Here is a 20,589-nt window from a genome sequence, read left to right as displayed (position 1 = left end):
CTAGAAATGACTGTAAGTAGTCTAATATTATGCTCACCAAACTCAGCATTGAGTTCACCAAGGCAGTTATCTAAAATATTGTAGTACAGTTGCTGATGTAAATCAGCTTCACTATCAAAACCATGAACATTAGAATGTCTTACAGTTGTTTTAGTCTGTTAAGTATTGGGGCAGTTTGTGTTATGCTTTTGCTTTTCCTGATGGTATTCTGTAAGGTCGTGATGATCAAGTTTTGATGAGATATTCTCATTGCCAGTGTTGTTCCAGATGTCTTTAACACTACTGACAAGAGATTCAATAAGGTGAATTCTTGTCATGAAGTCAGTCATGTGATTGTAAAAGCTGATCTGCAGGTCCAAGTGTCGGCAGAAATTCCTTCACACGGTATGCAGTAAACATGAATTTTTCTGCATTTTATCTGTTTCAATAATCCAGTTGCCACACTGCTGCATCACACTCATTTTCCTCACATGTATCAAGTACATCCACCAACTTTTTGTGGTTAGCTATAATTGCTGACACAGTGGCCAGGTGACGTGACCACTGCTTGCTTTCCAATAGTATGCACTACTGTTAACCAAATGTAGCGGATGGTTAAAATTTAATTAATTTTGCCACTTACAGTGACCAGATTATTGTGCACCCCATACTTATCCTGTGAGCAGTAGCACAAAAGAATTACAGAGTTGAGGTCACAAGGGGTCTGGATAACTAACCCCAGTGGTCAGGACATTATGACATTGAATGTTAGAGTATTTCAAATACATTGTTTGTTTTATTTTTGTACATCGAGGGTAACTTATTCACAACTGCCTGAGTACAACAGTGTGAGGCAATATGCCTGGCCACACACTTTGTTATTCGCATTTGCATGAGAAGTATTCAAGCATATTGTGTGTTTGGTTCTATAGATGGGAAATGATATAGCAACTGAGTTAAAAAAAGTGGATGCAGTCTTAATATATCGGCTATCTTGCCATTTAGAGATAAAGTGTTGTTCATTTCACACACAGTGTATTTGGACCTGTCCGTAAAAGGTTCTGTCTTCACACAGTCAAGGACGTGGTATTCCAGTTTGTGGTCATTTGTTTGATCACACACTTTGCATTTAGTTTTTTTTCACATCTGCTTGAGGGATATACTGCCAGAGGTACTTATATCCTTATCTTACTTTAGCAGTTCCATTATCTTGTAATCTAGTGATCTAGTTCCCTGCTCCATATACATGTTTCACTTGATACTTCTCATCATGGTAAACACTGTATTGACTAATGCCTGTTTGCACTTGTCTGCTTGCATCAAATTCATCAATCTGTTCTTGCCTAGTAACAGTTTTAAGAGTTCTTTTTGACAGGCCCAAATTGTGTTTAACAGTGTCTTTGTTAGACGCGAGTTTGGCGAGGGCATCAACTCTGTCATGTTGTTTGAGGCCTGTGTGAGAAGGGATCAACAACAGTTTGATCTTGACACCTCCATCAACAAGGTCCACATTTGTGTCTGGCTTCACAGACAAATGCGTGACAACTTAAGTTAAGAGCAAGCAGGATAGAGAGTCAGTGATGACGAGACTGTCGGTGATGGTGATTTAAATAAATTTAATGGCTGAAAGTATGGCAACTAATTCTGTTTGTAGAATGGATGCCCACTTGTTAATTCTAATTCCTTTCTCAGTTACATTTCCATTAGGTTGATCATAACCTAACATCTTCATTTGCACTGAAAAGTGAGATAAGTCTCCTACCATTGGTGTTAGTGGTGGGGTCTTTTTCTTCATCATATAGATTACAGCTCCTCCCCGACTTACGACCTCCGACCACCTGGACATTCGACCGCCTGGTGTCCAGAAGACACACATCTGTAGCACACATCTTCTGGGGCCTTGCATTTTTTGGGTGGGTGACTGTACCGCTGACACTTGAAGCATCTGGTCTGTCATGGCACGTAAGATCTCACTCAGACGATGTCCCATCCCAGTGTGACCGTCTCTGGAAGTTTGTGGAAAAATCCAACTAGAGCCGAAGTGGATTTTCCGTCGGGTCTCTTAATTTCTCTCTGCGCGTCTATTTCTTCTTCTATGAGTTCTTTAATATCATTCTTGTTCATATGTAATACTTGGCGTGGGAAATAGCTCCCCACACCTTAACGGGGCCGTCATCGATGACATTAAACGTTGCTAAGTTGTTTAGCCTGTCTCCAGTCACCGAAGGTGAGGGAGGCTGAGGACTGTGTGGTACTTCTAAGAAGTCAGCAATGACTGGGAGGCATAACCCTCTCACATAACCTCCAGTGTGACCAGCCAGGAACTCCTGGTTAAGTAGCCACTTCTCAAGGACCCTATCAATACAGTACAGGCACCATCTACTTGTAGAGGTTTTCTATAAGTATATGCTGTTGTTTCTTCTCTAAAACACTGTCTGCTGTACTCGAGACTCCAGTATTGGTGGGACTGTGTTGGCTGATGCATGGCTGTGTACTCATGATCACATTTGTAAATAACTGACGGTCTTAATTTATATGGAAACAAGAATTTTATCAACAAAGTCATTTCATAAGGTTTGAATATATTCTATCTCAATATGCTGTAAAAAAAATTTGGAGAGTGAAAATGTTTTTATATTCCTGGGAACTGCCATAGAGCGGGTACCCCTACCAATGAGTTGTTCCAATGATCTAGATTGGAAACTTGATCCACCAGGACTGCCTTTGGGTCTGTTGGTATAAACACAAACTGCTCCAATACTTAACAGTGACTGAAACAACTGTAAGACATTCTAATGTTCATGGTTTTGATAGTGAAGCTGATTTACATCATCAACTGTACTACAATATTTTAGTTAACTGCCTTGGTGAACTCAATGCTGAGTTTGGTGAACATAATATGAGATTACTTAGTCATTTCTAGTCGTTGGCCAGAATCCAAGACTTGTTTATTACTTCCGGAAAATCTTGTCCCATTGGCTAAACTCATAGGTGTCGACACTGAGTCGTCTCTTCTGGTAAGTGAATGTCATGTTGCTAAGTGACTTATTGAAGAATTTTATTGCCCAGTTCTCAAAAACATTGGTGAAAATTTCAAGATATCATATCCTTTCTGAAATGGATTAACTCACATACACAAGCTTTATGCGGCTGCCCTCACATTTGGTACAAGCACTGCAAGATGTGAACACTCCTTCTCAACTGTCACATGCTTACACAATATAGGCATTCAATGACTCAAAGTAGAAAAAGTAAGCTGGTCTTGACTGTATTTTGGGCAGACCTTACACAGAAATTGAACTTGGAGGAAAAAGCAGGAAAATTAAATTGTACTGAGTTAATTATCACTATCACATAATGAGTACAGTACTGTGTATATGGACGTTATTAATGGAAGGAATATTTTCTCATTATTTCTCTGTTGTCATTTTTTCATAAACATCATCAGTTTTCATTATTGTCTTGTTGGTTATTTGAGAAAAATTAATTTACATTCAGTTGTTCATTGCTGTACTTCAGCTTATATAATTCTTTCCTGTAAATGTTATATACTTAAACTATCATTACATATATGTGTGTGTAGTTTAATAATTTATGAATTTATATACAGTATACATAAAATGTTGTGAGCTGACTCATTAGTTGTCATAAATAAAGTTAGTGTTCTGTTGTATAATTGGTTTTATTTCCAAATGGTTTCATTATAGAAATTACACCTAATAATGTCATATATGGCAGAGTCTTTAATAAATAATCTTGGCCCTCTTCGTTGTTGAACAGGCCCCCCCCACTCGGTTATAAATCTGACAATGGGTCTTGCAGATAATTTACGATTTGATAAACAGCAACGCCAACAAGAAGTCATAACTAGGGAGGGAAAATGAAATATAAGAACATAAGTTTCACTCATTAACCAATATTACTCAAAAGAAATTGGAAATGTATTTAAACTCATTATTATGGGATTTGATTCCAACAATATAATTCTCATAATTTATAATGTGCATAGAATAGGTTTAAGATCCTACTTAACCAAACGAAAAAATAAATAAGGGATTTGTGGAGATAATAGACTCATGAATCTGGATAGTAAAGCCTAAAAGAAAAAAACACAATCAATTTTATATACCGGTATACTGTATGGTAATAAAACCACCAATGTGAGGGTCTGTCATTTATTGACAAGTTAAGTACAGTATTACCGGAGTCAGTGTTTATTGGTTTAAGAGCGGACAACAACACAGGCTGCCACGTCATATTTTTTGGTAGATTGTTTACAGTAAATAGTTAATTTCTCTGTGTCAAAGAGCGTGGAGACATCATTTTAGTGTCACATGATCAGTTCTTCACCGTGTTTTACCCCGTACTCTCTGTCATCTTTCATGTCCTGCCCATTACAGGTGATTTATGTTCATAGAAAAGAGATAAAAAAATACTGGTATTTATAATTAAAATAAAAAGTTGTGTTAATTTTTATTAGTTAATATGATATTATGTCATTTGTTGCCACCCAAAATTTTTTGATAATTTTATGGTTGCAATCAGTAGTTTTGATCATTCTAAAACACTTTTCTTCTATGGCATTTCTGTCACAAATTAAGTTCTGTATAAGTGAGATATTTTACATTTTAGTAGCTGGTTTGTTAACCAATCAGATCTTGGTATAGTCCATCTGTTAGGCTAGTATGGTTTAGATTAGGTTATATATTCTATACTGGTGCAATCAATACAGTATACTTATATACTAATGCAAATTAATTACATACACTGTACACTCTTGTCCTATATGTTCGTAGGAAATGTCAAATTTTCCCCTAAAATCAAAACTTTTTAATTTCTAAATTTGTACCAAAAAATTTCAAACAATAGAATCAAATCTATATAACATTTTACATCCATCAAGCATAATTTCAACTTCCAAATGCTTGGTGGTAACAAGTGAAATTTTACCATTAATACTACATCATCCACAGAACAACTGTGGATAATATGAATCAAATATAAACACAGTACTCTGGTACTAAGGGACTCCACCACCACTACCCAATAATGGCTCAGTACAAGTTATGAAGGTGTTATTTGACTGTGCTGGCTGGGCAAATATCCAAAGGGTATTTGACCGTTAGCTGTGGAGATTGTCTATGATTTTAATGGGATTGTGGACAGGATGGCTGTGGGCATTATTACACTAGTCATTACATAATAAATGCTTAATCATTATCTCCCTTGTGATACTCCAAGATGTCCCACTTCTCTTATGGACATATAATGATGTAGGTTGAATTGGGTTAGGTTAGATAAACATTTTTTAGTCTATACCTAAACTGTATCATAACTGTTAAACGTTGAGCTGTTGGTTAATAGATTTATAATTTAATCATGTTCTATCTTCCTTTACGTGTTCCTATCTCTACTGTGTTACAATAGTTTAAAGTTATCAATAAAATAATATGTAGTATATTCTGGGGCCACAAGAACCTTAGAACCTTCAAGATATTATATTATATTTATAATTTGTTAGTCAAATTGATACAGTAAAACCATTGGTAAATATATTGAATAATAATTATTGGCATACAATAATATGATATATAAGTGAGGGTAAAATAGTGCTATAAGCCGTGCATATCCTGTTGCTCCTGCCAGCAGACCAACACACAGCAAGTCTCTTACCTTGTCCACAACTATTATAAGGCTCTCTCTCTCTTACACCACCATAATCCCTGCACACTTATCATTCATACTAAAACACAAATGAGTCCTCACAATACAATATTACAGCAATACAAACCAATTTTCTTCAGAATATTTTTCGATGCTGTGTTTGCATGGAGGAGGGCATGGCACACCACACCCTTCTTCCCAACCACACACACTTTCTCCTAACCACTCCCTCTTCCTCCCATGCACATCCTCTTCCTCCCATCCACAAACACTACCTCCCATCCACACACCCAAAAGGTTGGGTGGATGGGAAGGGAGTTGGGATGGGTAGGTATGTGAGTTGGGTTGGAGGGGAGGTGGTGTAGGAGGAGGGTTGGGTGGGAGGGAGGGTGGGGGTGTTTGGGAGGGAGTGTTGGGTATAAGGAAAGGTGTGAGAGAGGGTGAGTGTATGGATGGGAGTGAGGGTGTGTGGGGGAGGTCCTCCCATACACACACCCTCACTCCCATCCATACACTCACCCTCTCTCACACACCCAACCTCCCACCTTTAATGTGTGTGGATGGGACTAAGGTTTTCTCATTTCTTTCAGATTGTGCGCCTCCGAGGTGAACGTCTGACTGAAGTGAACGTGTGGCTGGTCGAGAACTCCTCCAAACAGGTAAAGTACTTATGACAATATATAATGTCTATATGCAAGTATTTATGAATGTTATGTTTTAAAGTTTTTTGTATTCCAGGTTTGTTTGTGTGGCTGACTGGACCTACTACAAGGTGCTTCTTGGAGGTAATCAAGGTAAAGTTTTTCAAGTTATAGTTGATAGCACTAACAGCACCGTAGTTAGACGTAGAATGCACAGTAGTAACTCCGCCTTGTTCAGTCGAACATGCCGGTCCCAAGCCCGGATAAAGGAGGAGGGCTACTGCAGTGTTGTATCTACCATCGCCACCTAACAAACTTACATTATAAATTGTTCTGAAAAAGGTAATATGTTCTGTCAGCAACAGAGAAAAAAATTACATATGTACTGTACATTGTGTACGATGTTTTTACATCTTTGTAGATAGGTAATACAAAATAAAGAATTGAATATACAGTATATTTTTTATTTTCATATGTATACACTACACATTTATTGCAATATACAATAAGTCCAGAAGCTGATACAGAAATACAAAATATCCTTGGTCATATAGCCTGGTTTTATACCTGCACTGTCTAGGTACAGTATATATCAATTTACTGGCCATTCCTGCAGTCTTGTTCTTAAACCTACATTACCAAATATTAGCACAGAAGAAAATCAGAAAACTTGTAATGATTGGCAACATCACTAGATATCTTTCTCCCGTGTCCCGCGAAATCACATTACAGTACCACTATCATTATTATTTCTCGGCAGATACATCAGTGGTGGTGAGGCCGTCACATTACCAGCGGTTGTGGATTTCTCAATTCAACCTTTATATTGCAGACTCCACATAAGGTGAGTTTATTTCACTAGACCTTAAGGTTTTATAAAGTATCTTGTCAGGGTTTGGTCCTACACAAAATTTAGCTTTAGATAATAATGGAGGTCTTGTACTTAGTGAATAATTTTGGCCAGGCACAGTACAGATATACTTCTAAATTTATCCAAGTTACCAAGTCTTTAGGGGGCGGGGTGGGGGTAGGGGGGTTCATAAGTTGTTTATTACAATTTTACAATTTTTTTTCTTCTATATTTTCAGGTAAAACACTTCCATTCAGCAATTGGTGTGCAGTGTCCAGATTGTCAACATTTAGTAAGTAAAATTCTTACTGTACTTTACTTTCATTTACTGTATATATACAATACTTTCAAATTAATAGTATGTATGCAATCAAAAATGTTCCTTACGGTCATGGCCGATGAATTTCAAAATGAACACGAGACGTCCGTTCTCTCGGTAAGGTTGTCAAAATCCTTTGTCCGAGGCGTCGGTGACTTAAATGCATTATTTGTGCCATCTGTGGGTTTCTAGTAGTTTTGATTACATGTACCCAATAGGGCATCACATGGGCATTAGTTTGTAACAGTTGTACGTACAATGAATGGCACTTTGATGTCAATTGGTGATAATTATATGTAATTAATGTATATATCATGTTCTAAGTTACCCAGAAGCCATCATGTGGGTGTATCCAAGTTGATCACTTTAGTTCATGTTTCAGGTATAGTTTACAGTTCTACTGTACTTGTGGTTTATTTAGATCATTATCATTCAACTTCGGAATATGAAATGTAAAGTTTATTCAATATTTATTTATTTATTTATTGTTATACACAGACATTGTAGGAGTACAAACCATTACAAACACCTCCTAGTGCAAGTGCCTTTACCAGTGCAAGTGCCTTTACCAGTGCAAGTGCCTCTACCACTACAAACGCCTCCCCCGGTACAAACGCCTCCCCCGGTACAAACGCCTCCCCCGGTACAAACGCCTCCCCCTGGTACAAACGCCATCCCTCAACAAGCCACCAGAGGCCTTCCCACACTGAACAACAATTACATATTACACTTAATTTTACAAACCACTAAGAGAAATGGATCCGTGCGAGATATTCAAACCTCTCACAATCCGTTTGATTGATGTCCGTGTATCTCGTTGTACACCTTGCTGATACTTCACCTGTGGACGAAAAATATGCAGTATTATAAAAAGGAAATTTTTTGCAACCACAACAAAACTGACTACCACTGTAGTTAATAATGCTACTGTACATAATGTATCTTGTTATTTTTAATACTTTGTGTGGCTTTAATCAAGGTCCACTCCTACAGTCTTGAATGCATTAGTACAGTACTTTAAGTATTTTCTCAAGTTTTGCTAAATTATAACAAAAATATTTCCGTAATACTTAACTTTCACAGTACACTATTCTTACAGTAGTGTACAGAACACCAATTCTGTTCTTTCTTAGTAAGGTGGTAGTCCTCAAGGTGTGGGATGCTAGACAGTCGTGGTCACCTTGTTGTGTCTGGTCCATCTATCTTGTACACCAACCACCTGCAACATGATTATATTTGTTTTTAGATACTCTACATCTGAATTAATTAAGCTATTTTATAACACAACCAATACACAATATTGAGGTTAACTTGTACTGTATGTTCTTAAATGCACTATTTTAAGTAATATATCAAGTTTTGCTAAATTATATAAAAAAGGTTTCAGTAATACTTAACTTTTACATTGCAGTACACTATTCTTAACAGTAGTGTACAGAACACCAATTCTGTTCTTTCTTGGTAAGGTGGTAGTCCTCAAGGTGTGGGATGCTAGACAGTCGTGGTCACCTTGTTGTGTCTGGTCCATCTATCTTGTACACCAACCACCTGCAACATGATTATATTTGTTTTTAGATACTCTACATCTGAATTTATTAAGCTATTTTATATCACTACCAATACACAATATTGAGGTTAACTTGTACTGTATGTTCTTAAATGCACTATTTTAAGTAATATATCAAGTTTTGCTAAATTATATAAAAAAGGTTTCAGTAATACTTAACTTTTACATTGCAGTACACTATTCTTACAGTAGTGTACAGAACACCAATTCTGTTCTTTCTTAGTAAGGTGGTAGTCCTCAAGGTGTGGGATGCTAGACAGTCGTGGTCACCTTGTTGTGTCTGATCCATCTATCTTGTACACCAACCACCTGCAACATGGTTTGGATTTAGATCAATCTTAATTAGCCTTAATGTATTACTACCAATACACAACATTTACTCCAGAATTTCTTGGAATCTAAACTTGCATTCTTATATATATGTGATATATCCATACACTCAAACACCCTCCTATATCACCTTACACAGGAGCATTGTCCTTCTCCCTTTTGGCTGCAGCAGTCTTCATCTAGGCATCATCCCCCACATGCCTTCATAGTACATGCTATTTTTTGCATCACATTTTTAACATGCACTCCATTCACCATTGCTTGAGCACACCACCATCCATGCATGAGCGCCCCCACTGTACGAGCGCCCGTCCACTATACGAGGCACCCACCCCCACTGTACGAGCGCCCGTCCACTATACGAGGCCCCCACCCCCACTGTACGAGGCCCCACCCCCATTGTACGAGCGCCCCTGCACTGTACGAGCGCCCCTCCACCGCCCAATGCTCCTCCTTTCCTACCCTTCACACAAAGTAAGTCCCTCCTCTCGAGTCTTACTTCCATTAGTTTTTGGGGATGGCCATACTAAGGTACATAAGTAATTTACCTAAGAAGGCTTAAGTAACATGCTGGGTGTTACATCTTGCTCAAGGTGTCGGTCACTTCCTCTACATTGGCATTCACTTACGTCAGCTGTCACCTGCAACATGTTTAAATTTGTAATTTATGTACAATGAAGATTAAACATACAATTTCCATCTACCACCAGACTACATGTACTTATACTGTCCCCAATTGTTTATTTTAATACCTTATCTACAAAAGATCTTATTTTAAGTTGCATTAGTGTTTTAGTTTTCTTGATACCTCAACAACTAACATTTACCACAACAATAGTATAGCCAATCATAACAAGCCTTCATCACCAATACTGCTACACTACTAAATCTCTCCACACTGCTTCATACACAACAGTTTATCACTGTTCACTTACTGAATCCTCCCTCCCTTCCTCCCACCCCTCAAGCCCCCTTAGGTATTCCCCTTGACAATTTGGTCACATTTAGCTTGAATGAAAAACTTTACCAACACACCTGCTCACCCCATATGCCAACACACAAGCCATATTGTCCCCCCCCCCCCACCCTAATTACAACAAGCCACACCCACACAATGTTTAATGATTTCACAAGTCCCACAAGCTTCCCTTGCCTAAATAAAACTCCGTAAGTTGACTTTACCTGTTCTGGCATTTTAAGTTATTTCTCCTTAGGTTCAGTATGATGTTACTTCTGGCCAGCTTAACCTGAGGAGAAAGTCAGTACAGTACACGATTAGATTTTGAAAAGGAAACTGCAAAGTACGGAAGCTATTGATTTTTAATAATTTAAACAAGTGAAATTTTTTCTAGCTTAACTTTCTGAATTCATGATCAGTTAACTTGTGGCAAATTTTAAGTTACATTCTTTAATATATTTGTTATCCAATATATAAACTATATAATAGGTAACTTCATATTAATTTGGGTTAGTCTAGATTAGTTACATTTAATCTGTTAGGCTGATTAGGTTAGTTAATTTGTTAGTTAAAACCCACCTACTAACAACCAGCTTTACTTACTATTAATCACATTACTACTACTAATGCTCACTAATACTGTAACTAATTGGCATTTAGTCCTGTACATTTTTATAGCACTTTATTAAGCTTTCCCAAATCTCTACAGCTAATCTTAATTTGACTCCCAGCTCAGTTTATCTAGACAGTCCACACAGCTCTCCAGAGCCCATTGTAAAATTGCAGTTTCGTCGAATATGCCCTCGTAGTTTAGAAATTCGTTTATCCTGTGTATTTTGGGTCGATTCAATGAAATGTGGCCTTTATTTCCAGGGGCAAGCACCCTCTTTAGAATTATATCCCCCCCCCCAAAAAAAAGCATGGAAATCTTTAAAACTCCTTTCTGACATTCTTTGCTCCCTGGTTAAAATGGTGTTAGAAATACTCCAATAAAGAGATCTAAAGGTTGGGGATGGTTAAAAGTCAGGCGTGTACTGGCCGAAACTGCAATAATACCGAGCCCTCCAACACACACAAACACAGTCCTCCAATGCGCACACACACAGTCCTCCAACACACACACACACACAGTCCTCCAACACACACACACACACACACACACAGTCCCTCCAACACACACACACACACACACAGTCCTCCAACACACACACACACACACACACACAGTCCCTCCAACACACACACACAGTCCTCCACACACAGTCCTCCAATGCGCCGCACACACACACACACACACACACACAGTCCCTCCAAACGCGCCGCACACACAGTCCTCCAACACACACACACACACACACACAGTCCCCAACACACACACACACACACACACACACACAGTCCTCCAACACACACACACACACATGTCTTCCAACACACACAGCACAGTCTCCTCCAACACACACACACACACACACAGTCTCACACACACACAGTCCTCCAACACACACACACACACACAGTCCTCCAACACACAGTCCTCCAACACACACACAGTCCTCCAACACACACAGTCCTCCAACACACACACACAAACACACACAGTCCTCCAACACACACACAGTCCTCCTCCAACACACAGTCCTCCAACACACACACACAGTCCTCCAACACACACACACAGTCCTCCAACACACACACACACACAGTCCTCCAAAACACTCACACACAGTCCTCCAACACACACACACACACACAGTCCTCCAACACACACACACACACAGTCCTCCAACACACACACAGTTCTCCAGAGCTCTACAACACACACAGTTCTCCAGAGCCCTCCAACACACACACACACACACACACAGTCCTCCAGAGCCCTCCAACATTCACAGTCAGCCAGGTCCCACACACACACCCTCCACTGCCAAGTGTAGGAGCACAGTGTTGAGTGGTTTATGGGCTGACCATAATAGCTAAGATAATATATAAGTAACTTAACTGATGAGGCTGAAGTAACATGCTGGTTGTTAAGTCTTGCTCAAGGTTCTGTCACTTCTCCATTGGCCTTCAAGTACACCAGCTGTCACCTGCAACATGCTTAAAGTTGTAATTTACGTAGAATGAAAATTAAACTTGCAACTTCCATCTACCACTACACCACGTGTACTCACTGTCCCCAACTGTTTACATAAACCATTACCTCCACACTAAAACTATAGCATTTTTAGATCTCATGTTCTCCCGACCTCCGTAAAGTGTCATTAATGCAAGAACGAATGTAAGTGTCGCCAAGACCAACACATGTGGCAACTCCAGCGAGAACCAGGCCAATAATGTAAGAAATAAGGGATTCCAACATATGGCGAGAGTCGGTTAGATTAGGTCCGGTTTATGTTTTTATAGGGTTTTTTTTTTTTTGCATTTTTCATTCGCCGAGCCAATATTTTTTCGGGAAACACCTCACCAAAAAAATCTATAAAAAACGACCAATTTCCGACGGAAATGGAGGTCATAACCGATCTAAACACAAATACGCTAATATTATTTTGTTTTACTTTCTAATTGTTGTGTGCACATACAAATGGACCTTTTTACACCAGGAGACAACCAAGGAACCTCCAGGTTACGTTACGTTGTTAGGTTAGTTATGGTGCTTTTTGGTTGTTGACCAATGGGTTTTTCCGATTGTAAAATCCATGGTTGTCCACTTTTAAAAAATTACCAGGAACCTTAATGTTACGGGATTTAATATATACTGTATTCTGAAACGTCTCGCCCTCTAGCCTAGCCTAGCCTAGCCCCGCCCCGCCCGGCTCACTACCTCACCTCACCTTGCCCCCCGCCCCGCCCCGCCCCGCCCCTTCCCTTCCCTTCCCTCACCAAGCCCGGCTCCCTACCTCGCCTCGCCCCGCCCCTTCCCTCGCCTCGCCCCGTACCTCACCAAGCCCGGCTCCCTACCTCACCTCACCTTGCCCGGCTCCCTACCTCACCTCCCCCGGCTCGCTCCATCCCTCGCCTCGCCCGGCTCCCTCCCTTGCCTCCTCCGCCTTACCCAGACCGGCTGGCTGGCTCGCTCCCTTCCTTCCTTCGTCCGTCCGTCCCCCCTCCCTCTCTCTCTCTCCTCCCTCCCTCCTCCCTCCCTCACCCTCCCTCCCTCCCCTCCCTTCGCCTCACCCCGCCCAGCTTCCCCTCCCCACCTCGCCCGGCTCCCTCCCGCCTCACCCCGCCCCGGCTCCTCCCTCGCCTCACCCGCCCAGCTCCCTCCCCTCCCTCGCCTCCCCTTGGCTCCCTCCCCTCCCTCCCTCTTCCTCACCCCGCCCAGCTCCCCTCCCTCCCTCCCTCGCCTCCCCCCCTTGGCTCCTCCCTCCCTCCCTCGCCTCACCCCGCCCAACTCCCTCCCTCCCTCCCTCGCCTCACCCCGCCCAGCTCCCTCCCTCCCTCCCTCGCCTCCCCGCCCGGCTCCCTCCTCCCTCCCTCGCCTCACCCCGCCCAGCTCCCTCCTCCCCTCCCTCCCCTCACCCTCTCCCCCCGCCCAGCTCCCTCCCTCTTCTCACCCCGCCCAGCTCCCTCCCTCGCCTCCCCCGCCCAGCTCCCCTCCTCCCTCCCTCGCCTCACCCCACCCCAGCTCCTCCTCCCTCCCTCGCCTCACCCCTTGGCTCCCTCCCTCCTCCCTCGCCTCACCCCCTTGGCTCCCTCCCTCCCTCCCTCGCCTCACCCCCACGCCAGCTCCCTCCCTCCCCTCCCTCCCCTCCCGCCTCCCACCCTTAGCTCCCTCCCTCCCCTCCCTCCCCTCACCTCCTGCCCAGCTCCCTCCCTCCCCTCCCCTCCCCTCGCCTCCCACCCCCTTAGCTCCTCCCTCCTCCCTCGCCTCCACCCCTTAGCTCCCTCCCTCGCCTCACCCCACCCGGCTCCTCCTCCCTCCCTCGCCTCCACCGCCCGCTCGCTCCTCCCTCCCTCCCTCGCCTCACCCCGCCCGGCTCCCTCCCTCCCTCGCCTCACCCCGCCCGGCTCCCTCCCTCCCTCGCCTCGCCCCGCCCGGCTAGAACCCGTAATAAATTGTTTCAACTCCCAGAAATCGTAGCTAAAGAGTAAGCAAAGAACTAGCCAGTAAAAATACATCTTAATTCCGCAAAAAATACTTCTATTTGTGTTAAATCTAGTCAATGTGGCGCAGTTGTCAATGGTGAATACAGTGGTGGTGATGAACTGCGCAGTTGTTGAGTTATGACCACCCGGCTCCCCCATAAGTGTGTTGGGCTTCGAAGCAAGAAATAAAAAATAAATAAAACGGTAATCTAACCCAATCTGGTCATTGTACTCACTTACTGGTTAATTATTACCTAAATACTGATGAACGGTTTACGCTCGTTACTCACTACCGGCTCATAGTTTTGGCTCGTTTGTCATGACTCACTTGGCAGTATATTTGCCTAAAACATTAAGAAATTACTGGTTAGACGTTAGAGAGCCACTTAATATAATACTAATGTATTTGTTTAAGCTGCACAGTAGGTACCATGGGCCTTAGAGCCCAGTGAAACTTGGGGATACGACCCTATGAACTGCAACAACCGGCCGGCAAGTTTTTGACTTAAATCAGCATTTATTACGCCATAATTAAGTATATTAAACACTACCCAAAAGAATAACCATTTCTATTGGCCATTTTGACTGTAGGCAGTCGGGCAAAAAATTTACACGTATATAAAGGAGACTAGAGGAGCGGCGCTTACCTGCCTGTCAGCTGCAGTCAGTGAGTGGCGAGTGGTCGGTGAGGAAAGGGACGAAGGCGAGTTAGTCGAGGCCTTATATGTCAAGGTTCACAGTGACGTCACGAAGCTTCACTGAATCATTTTTTTGCTTCATTGCAGCATTTGAAGCTTCGAACTTGTATATACGTTAAAATACGTAAAAACGTCAAATTTGTGGCCCGATTTCACTTTTCATTAACTTTAAGGGAATAATACAACGAAAACAGTGTCCCAGAAGGAAAAGAAAAACAAAAACAAAGCAAAACGGCTCTGTGAGCGGCAGTTTTTGGAGTAACTATTATATTTAATCACAGAAAACGGAGCAGATATTTAATCACAGAAAACGGAGCAGGAGTAACTATTATATTTAATCACAAAACGGAGGGGTAACTATTATATTTAATCACAAAATGGAGGGGTAACTATTATATTTAATCACAAAATGGAGGGGTAACTATTATATTTAATCACAAAATAGAGGGGTAACTATTATATTTAATCACACAAAACGGAGCAGGAGTAACTATTATATTTAATCAGTGTTCAGTCGCAGCCAATATAATAAATATTGACCTCATAGATAATTTTTCTATTAAATTTGTTTATATCTTGACAGTCTTGGTCTGTCCTTCACTGTCGACAACAGTATTGAAGTAGTTGGGTTGGTTGGTGATATAGAGATAAACCATTAGCTCTGAGGGTGCAGTACCAGGCCGGTCTCAGTCAGGCCAAGTTATTCTATTTCATGTTTTCTTGGGCCTTTATATGTTAGGGGAGTCCCTCCATGACCCTTGTGTCAATAGAAGGATGATCCCCATCTTTTTTGTTTCTAGTTTTTATTGTGGGTTTATATTATAGTTTTCGTAATATTGGATATTTTTGTTATTTCTCCTTTATTTCTGCATATATTTCTTTTTTGATTTATTTATTTAGTTTATTTTGTATTTCCTAATTACTAGTTAAAATAAATAAAAATTTACCAATTGTTCACTCAATTATTTAAATAAATTTATAAGCATTTAATATTTAAGAGTGTGTCACTTTGGTAAGGGAAACAATGTTAAGTCTTGTTAAGTTTATTTTACTCTCTCTTCTTGGTCACAGATCGTCTTCTTACTTCACACTCTAGTGCCTCTTGAGTTATTCTAAAGGTATAAACTATATTTACTGTGTTATTACCGTACATATGGTGGTCCTCAGTCCACATTCCTGCCACTAGGGTCCAGGTACAGGGTGTATTAATATACCTTCTCAGTGGAAACTTTTCTTTTTTTACAGACACTGTACTGTACGTCGCCGCTCTTCAGTGACTACATCACAACACATTCACGTAAATAGTTCTCAGTTAAATCAGTCGTTGTAAACAAGGAAATAAATAACATTCTCCTATTATAACTGACTTTTAACTCACCCTGTTAAAGATACATTTATTTACATGTTGTAACATTAATGAGAGGCATCTGCACTGTACTATATTGTACTGTACTGAACTGTACTATATTGTACTGTGCTGTACTGTACATTAGTTGTAGCATTAATGAGGGACATCCGTTCTGTACATCAGTTGTAACATCAATGAGGGACATCTGTACTGTACTGTACTGTACATCAGTTGTAACATTAATGCGAGACATCTGTACTGTACTGTACTGTACATCAGTTGTAACATTAATGAGGGACATCTGTACTGTACTGCACTGTACATCAGCTGTAACATTAATGAGACATCTGTACTGTACTGTACTTCAGTTGTAACATTAATGGGGGACATCTGTACTGTACTGTACTGTACATCAGTTGTAACATTAATGAGAGACATCTGTACTGTACTGTACATCAGTTGTAACTTGAATGAGGGACATCTGTACTGTACTGTACATCAGTTGTAACATTAATGAGGGACATCTGTACTGTACTGTACTGTACATCAGCTGTAACATTAATGAGGGACATCTGTACTGTACTGTACATCAGTTGTAACATTAATGAGAGACATCTGTACTGTACTGTACATCAGTTGTAACATTAATGAGAGACATCTGTACTGTACGGTACATCAGTTGTAACATTAATGAGGGACATCTGTACTGTACTGTACATCAGTTGTAACATTAATGAGGGACATCTGACCTGTACTGTACTGTACATCAGTTGTAACATTAATGAGGGACATCTGTACTGTACTGTACATCAGTTGTAACATTAATGAGGGACATCTGAACTGTACTGCACATCAGTTGTAACATTAATGAGACATCTGTACTGTACTGTACTGTACATCAGTTGTAACATTAATGAGAGACATCTGTACTGTACAGTACTGTACTTCAGTTGTAACATTAATGAGGGACATCTGTACTGTACTGTACATCAGTTGTAACATTAATGAGGGACATCTGTACTGTACTGTTCTGTACATCAGTTGTAACATTAATGAGGGACACTCTGTACTGTACTGTACATCAGTTGTAACATTAATAAGGGACATCTGTACTGTACTGTACATCAGTTGCAACATTAATGAGGGACATCTGTACTGTGCTGTACTGTACATCAGTTGTAACAATAATGAGGGACATCTGAACTGTACTGTACATCAGTTGTAACATTAATGAGGGACATCTGTACTGTACTGTACATCAGTTGTAACATTAATGAGACATCTGTACTGTACTGTACATCAGTTGTAACATTAATGAGGAACATCTGTACTGTACTGTATTTCAGTTGTAACATTAATGAGGGACATCTGTACTGTACTGTACTGTACATCAGTTGTAACATTAATGAGGGACATCTGTACTGTACTGTACTGTACATCTGCTGTAACATTAATGAGGGACATCTGTACTGTACTGTACTGTACTTCAGTTGTAACATTAATGAGGGACATCTGTACTGTACTGTACATCAGTTGTAACATTAATGAGGGACATCTGTACTGTACTGTACTTCAGTTGTAACATTAATCAGGGACATCTGTACTGTACTGTACTTCAGTTGTAGCATTAATGAGGGACATCTGTACTGTACTGTACTGTACTTCAGTTGTAACATTAATCAGGGACATCTGTACTGTACTGTACTTCAGTTGTAGCATTAATGAGGGACATCTGTACTGTACTGTACTGTACATCAGTTGTAACATTAATGAGGGACATCTGTACTGTACTGTACATCAGTTGTAACATTAATGAGACATCTGTACTGTACTGTACATCAGTTGTAACATTAATGAGAGACATCTGTACTGTACTGTACTGTACATCAGTTGTAACATTAATGAGGGACATCTGTACTGTACTGTACTGTACATCAGTTGTAACATTAATGAGGGACATCTGTACTGTACATCAGCTGTAACATTAATGAGGGACATCTGTACTGTACTGTACATCAGCTGTAACATTAATGAGGGACATCTGTACTGTACTGTACTGTACATCAGTTGTAACATTAATGAGGGACATCTGTACTGTACAGTACTGTACATCAGCTGTAACATTAATGAGAGACATCTGTACTGTACTGTACTGTAAATCAGTTGTAACATTAATGAGAGACATCTGTACTGTACTGTACTGTACATCAGTTGCAACATTAATGAGGGACATCTGTACTGTACTGTACTGAAATGTACTGTACTGTTCTGTACTGTACTCATTTGTACTGTGCTGTGCTGTACTGTACTGAACTGTACTATACTGTACTGTACTTTTCTGAACTGTTTTGTACTGTGCTGTGCTGTACTGTACTGTGCTATACTGTACATCAGTTGTAGCATTAATGAAAGACATCTGTATTGTACTGTACTATACTGTACATCAGTTGTAACATTAATGAGGGACATCTATACTGTACTGTACTGTACTGTGCTATACTGTACATCAATTGTAGCATTAATGAGAGACATCTATACTGTACATCAGTTGTAGTATTAATGATGGACATCTGTACTGTACTGTACATCAATTGTAGCATTAATGAGACATCTGTACTGTACATCAGTTGTAGTATTAATGAGAGACATCTGTACTGTACTGTTCTGTACTGTGCTATACTGTACTGTACATCAGTTGTAGCATTAATGAGACATCTGTACTGTACATCAGTTGCAGTATTAATGATGGACATCTGTACTGTACTATTCTGTACTGTGCTATACTGTACTGTACATCAGTTGTAGCATTAATGAGAGACATCTGTACTGTACTGTTCTGTACTGTGCTATACTGTACTGTACATCAGTTGTAGCATTTATGAGAGACATCTGTACTGTACATCAGTTGTAGCATTAATGAGAGACATCTGTACTGTACAGTTGTAGCAGTTGTACTGCATTAATGAGAGACATCTGTACTGTACATCAGTTGTAGCATTAATGTGAGACATCTGTACTGTACATCAGTTGTAGCATTAATGAGAGACATCTGTACTGTACATCAGTTGTACATTAATGACATCTGTACTGTACATCAGTTGCTATCTGTACTGTACATCAGTTGTAGCATTAATGAGAGACATCTGTACTGTACATCAGTTGTAGCATTAATGAGACATCTGTACTGTACATCAGTTAGAGCATTAATGAGAGACATCTGTACTGTACATCAGTTGTAGCATTAATGAGAGACATCTGTACTGTACATCAGTTGTAGCATTAATGAGACATCTGTACTGAACTGTAAATGAATTGTAGCATTAATGAGAGACATCTGTACTGTACATCAGTTGTAGTATTAATGATGGACATCTGTACTGTACCGTACATCAGTTGTAGCATTAATGAGAGACATCTATACTGTACATCAGTTGTAGTATTAGTGATGGACATCTATACTGTACTGTACATCAGTTGTAGCATTAATGAGAGACATCTGTACTGTACATCAGTTGTAGTATTAATGATGGACATCTGTACTGTACTGTACATCAGATGTACCATTAATAATGGCATTACAGCTCCATTTATTTCTATAAATTGAAAGGTAAAGTCTACATATCTCCCTTAATATTGATCTAATTGATCTGAAATTAATTATGAGCAAAGAAACCTTAGCTTAAAGTGCCACTTTGTTCAGTGTTCTTATGAATGCAGCAGATGAGTGCTAACAGGCATTAGTCGATCCATAGTTTACCATGATGAGGTGTATCAAGTGAAACAAGTATATGGAGCAAGTAACAACATCACTACATTATAAGATGTTGTAACTGATAGACTAAGGTTAGGATATAAGTACCTCTGGCAGTATGTTCCTCAAGCAGATGTGAACAACACTATATGAAGTGTGTGGCCAGACATATGGCCACACACTCTGGCAGTATGTCCCCCAGGCAGATGTGAACAACACTAAATGTGAAGTGTGTGGCCAGACATATGGCCACACACTCTGGCAGTATGTCTCTCAGGCAGATGTGAACAACACTAAATGTGAAGTGTGTGGCCAGACATATGGCCACACATTCCAAAACTACATCCTTGACTGTGTGAAGATAGAACCTGAATATTAACCCCCAAGTGCAGAAC

The 20,589-nt window shown here is 40.4% G+C and overlaps 2 long non-coding RNA genes across 4 annotated transcripts; one reads left to right on the top strand and one right to left on the bottom strand.

Moving 5' to 3' along the window:
* Positions 1–6,098: 6,098 nt before the first annotated feature.
* Positions 6,099–16,454, top strand: LOC121854551. 3 transcript variants are annotated; one of them, XR_006086573.1, is made up of 5 exons: positions 6,099–6,437; positions 7,045–7,128; positions 7,373–7,426; positions 10,565–10,651; positions 12,568–12,619. It is a non-coding gene; the product is annotated as an uncharacterized LOC121854551 (long non-coding RNA). The 3 variants fall into 3 exon arrangements; XR_006086574.1 differs by lacking the exon at positions 12,568–12,619 and adding an exon at positions 12,540–12,558; XR_006086575.1 differs by lacking the exons at positions 10,565–10,651; positions 12,568–12,619 and adding an exon at positions 16,341–16,454.
* Positions 9,272–10,622, bottom strand: LOC121854553. The gene is made up of 3 exons (XR_006086576.1): positions 10,533–10,622; positions 9,899–9,991; positions 9,272–9,329 (listed from the first exon to the last, which is right to left on the bottom strand). It is a non-coding gene; the product is annotated as an uncharacterized LOC121854553 (long non-coding RNA).
* Positions 16,455–20,589: the final 4,135 nt, after the last annotated feature.

Source organism: Homarus americanus, unplaced genomic scaffold, assembly GCF_018991925.1.
Source record: "Homarus americanus isolate GMGI-L3 unplaced genomic scaffold, GMGI_Hamer_2.0 scaffold34725, whole genome shotgun sequence".
Taxonomy (NCBI): Eukaryota; Metazoa; Arthropoda; class Malacostraca; order Decapoda; family Nephropidae; genus Homarus; species Homarus americanus.
Note: the sequence above shows the minus strand (reverse complement) of the source record. Positions and strands in the feature narration are given on the sequence as shown.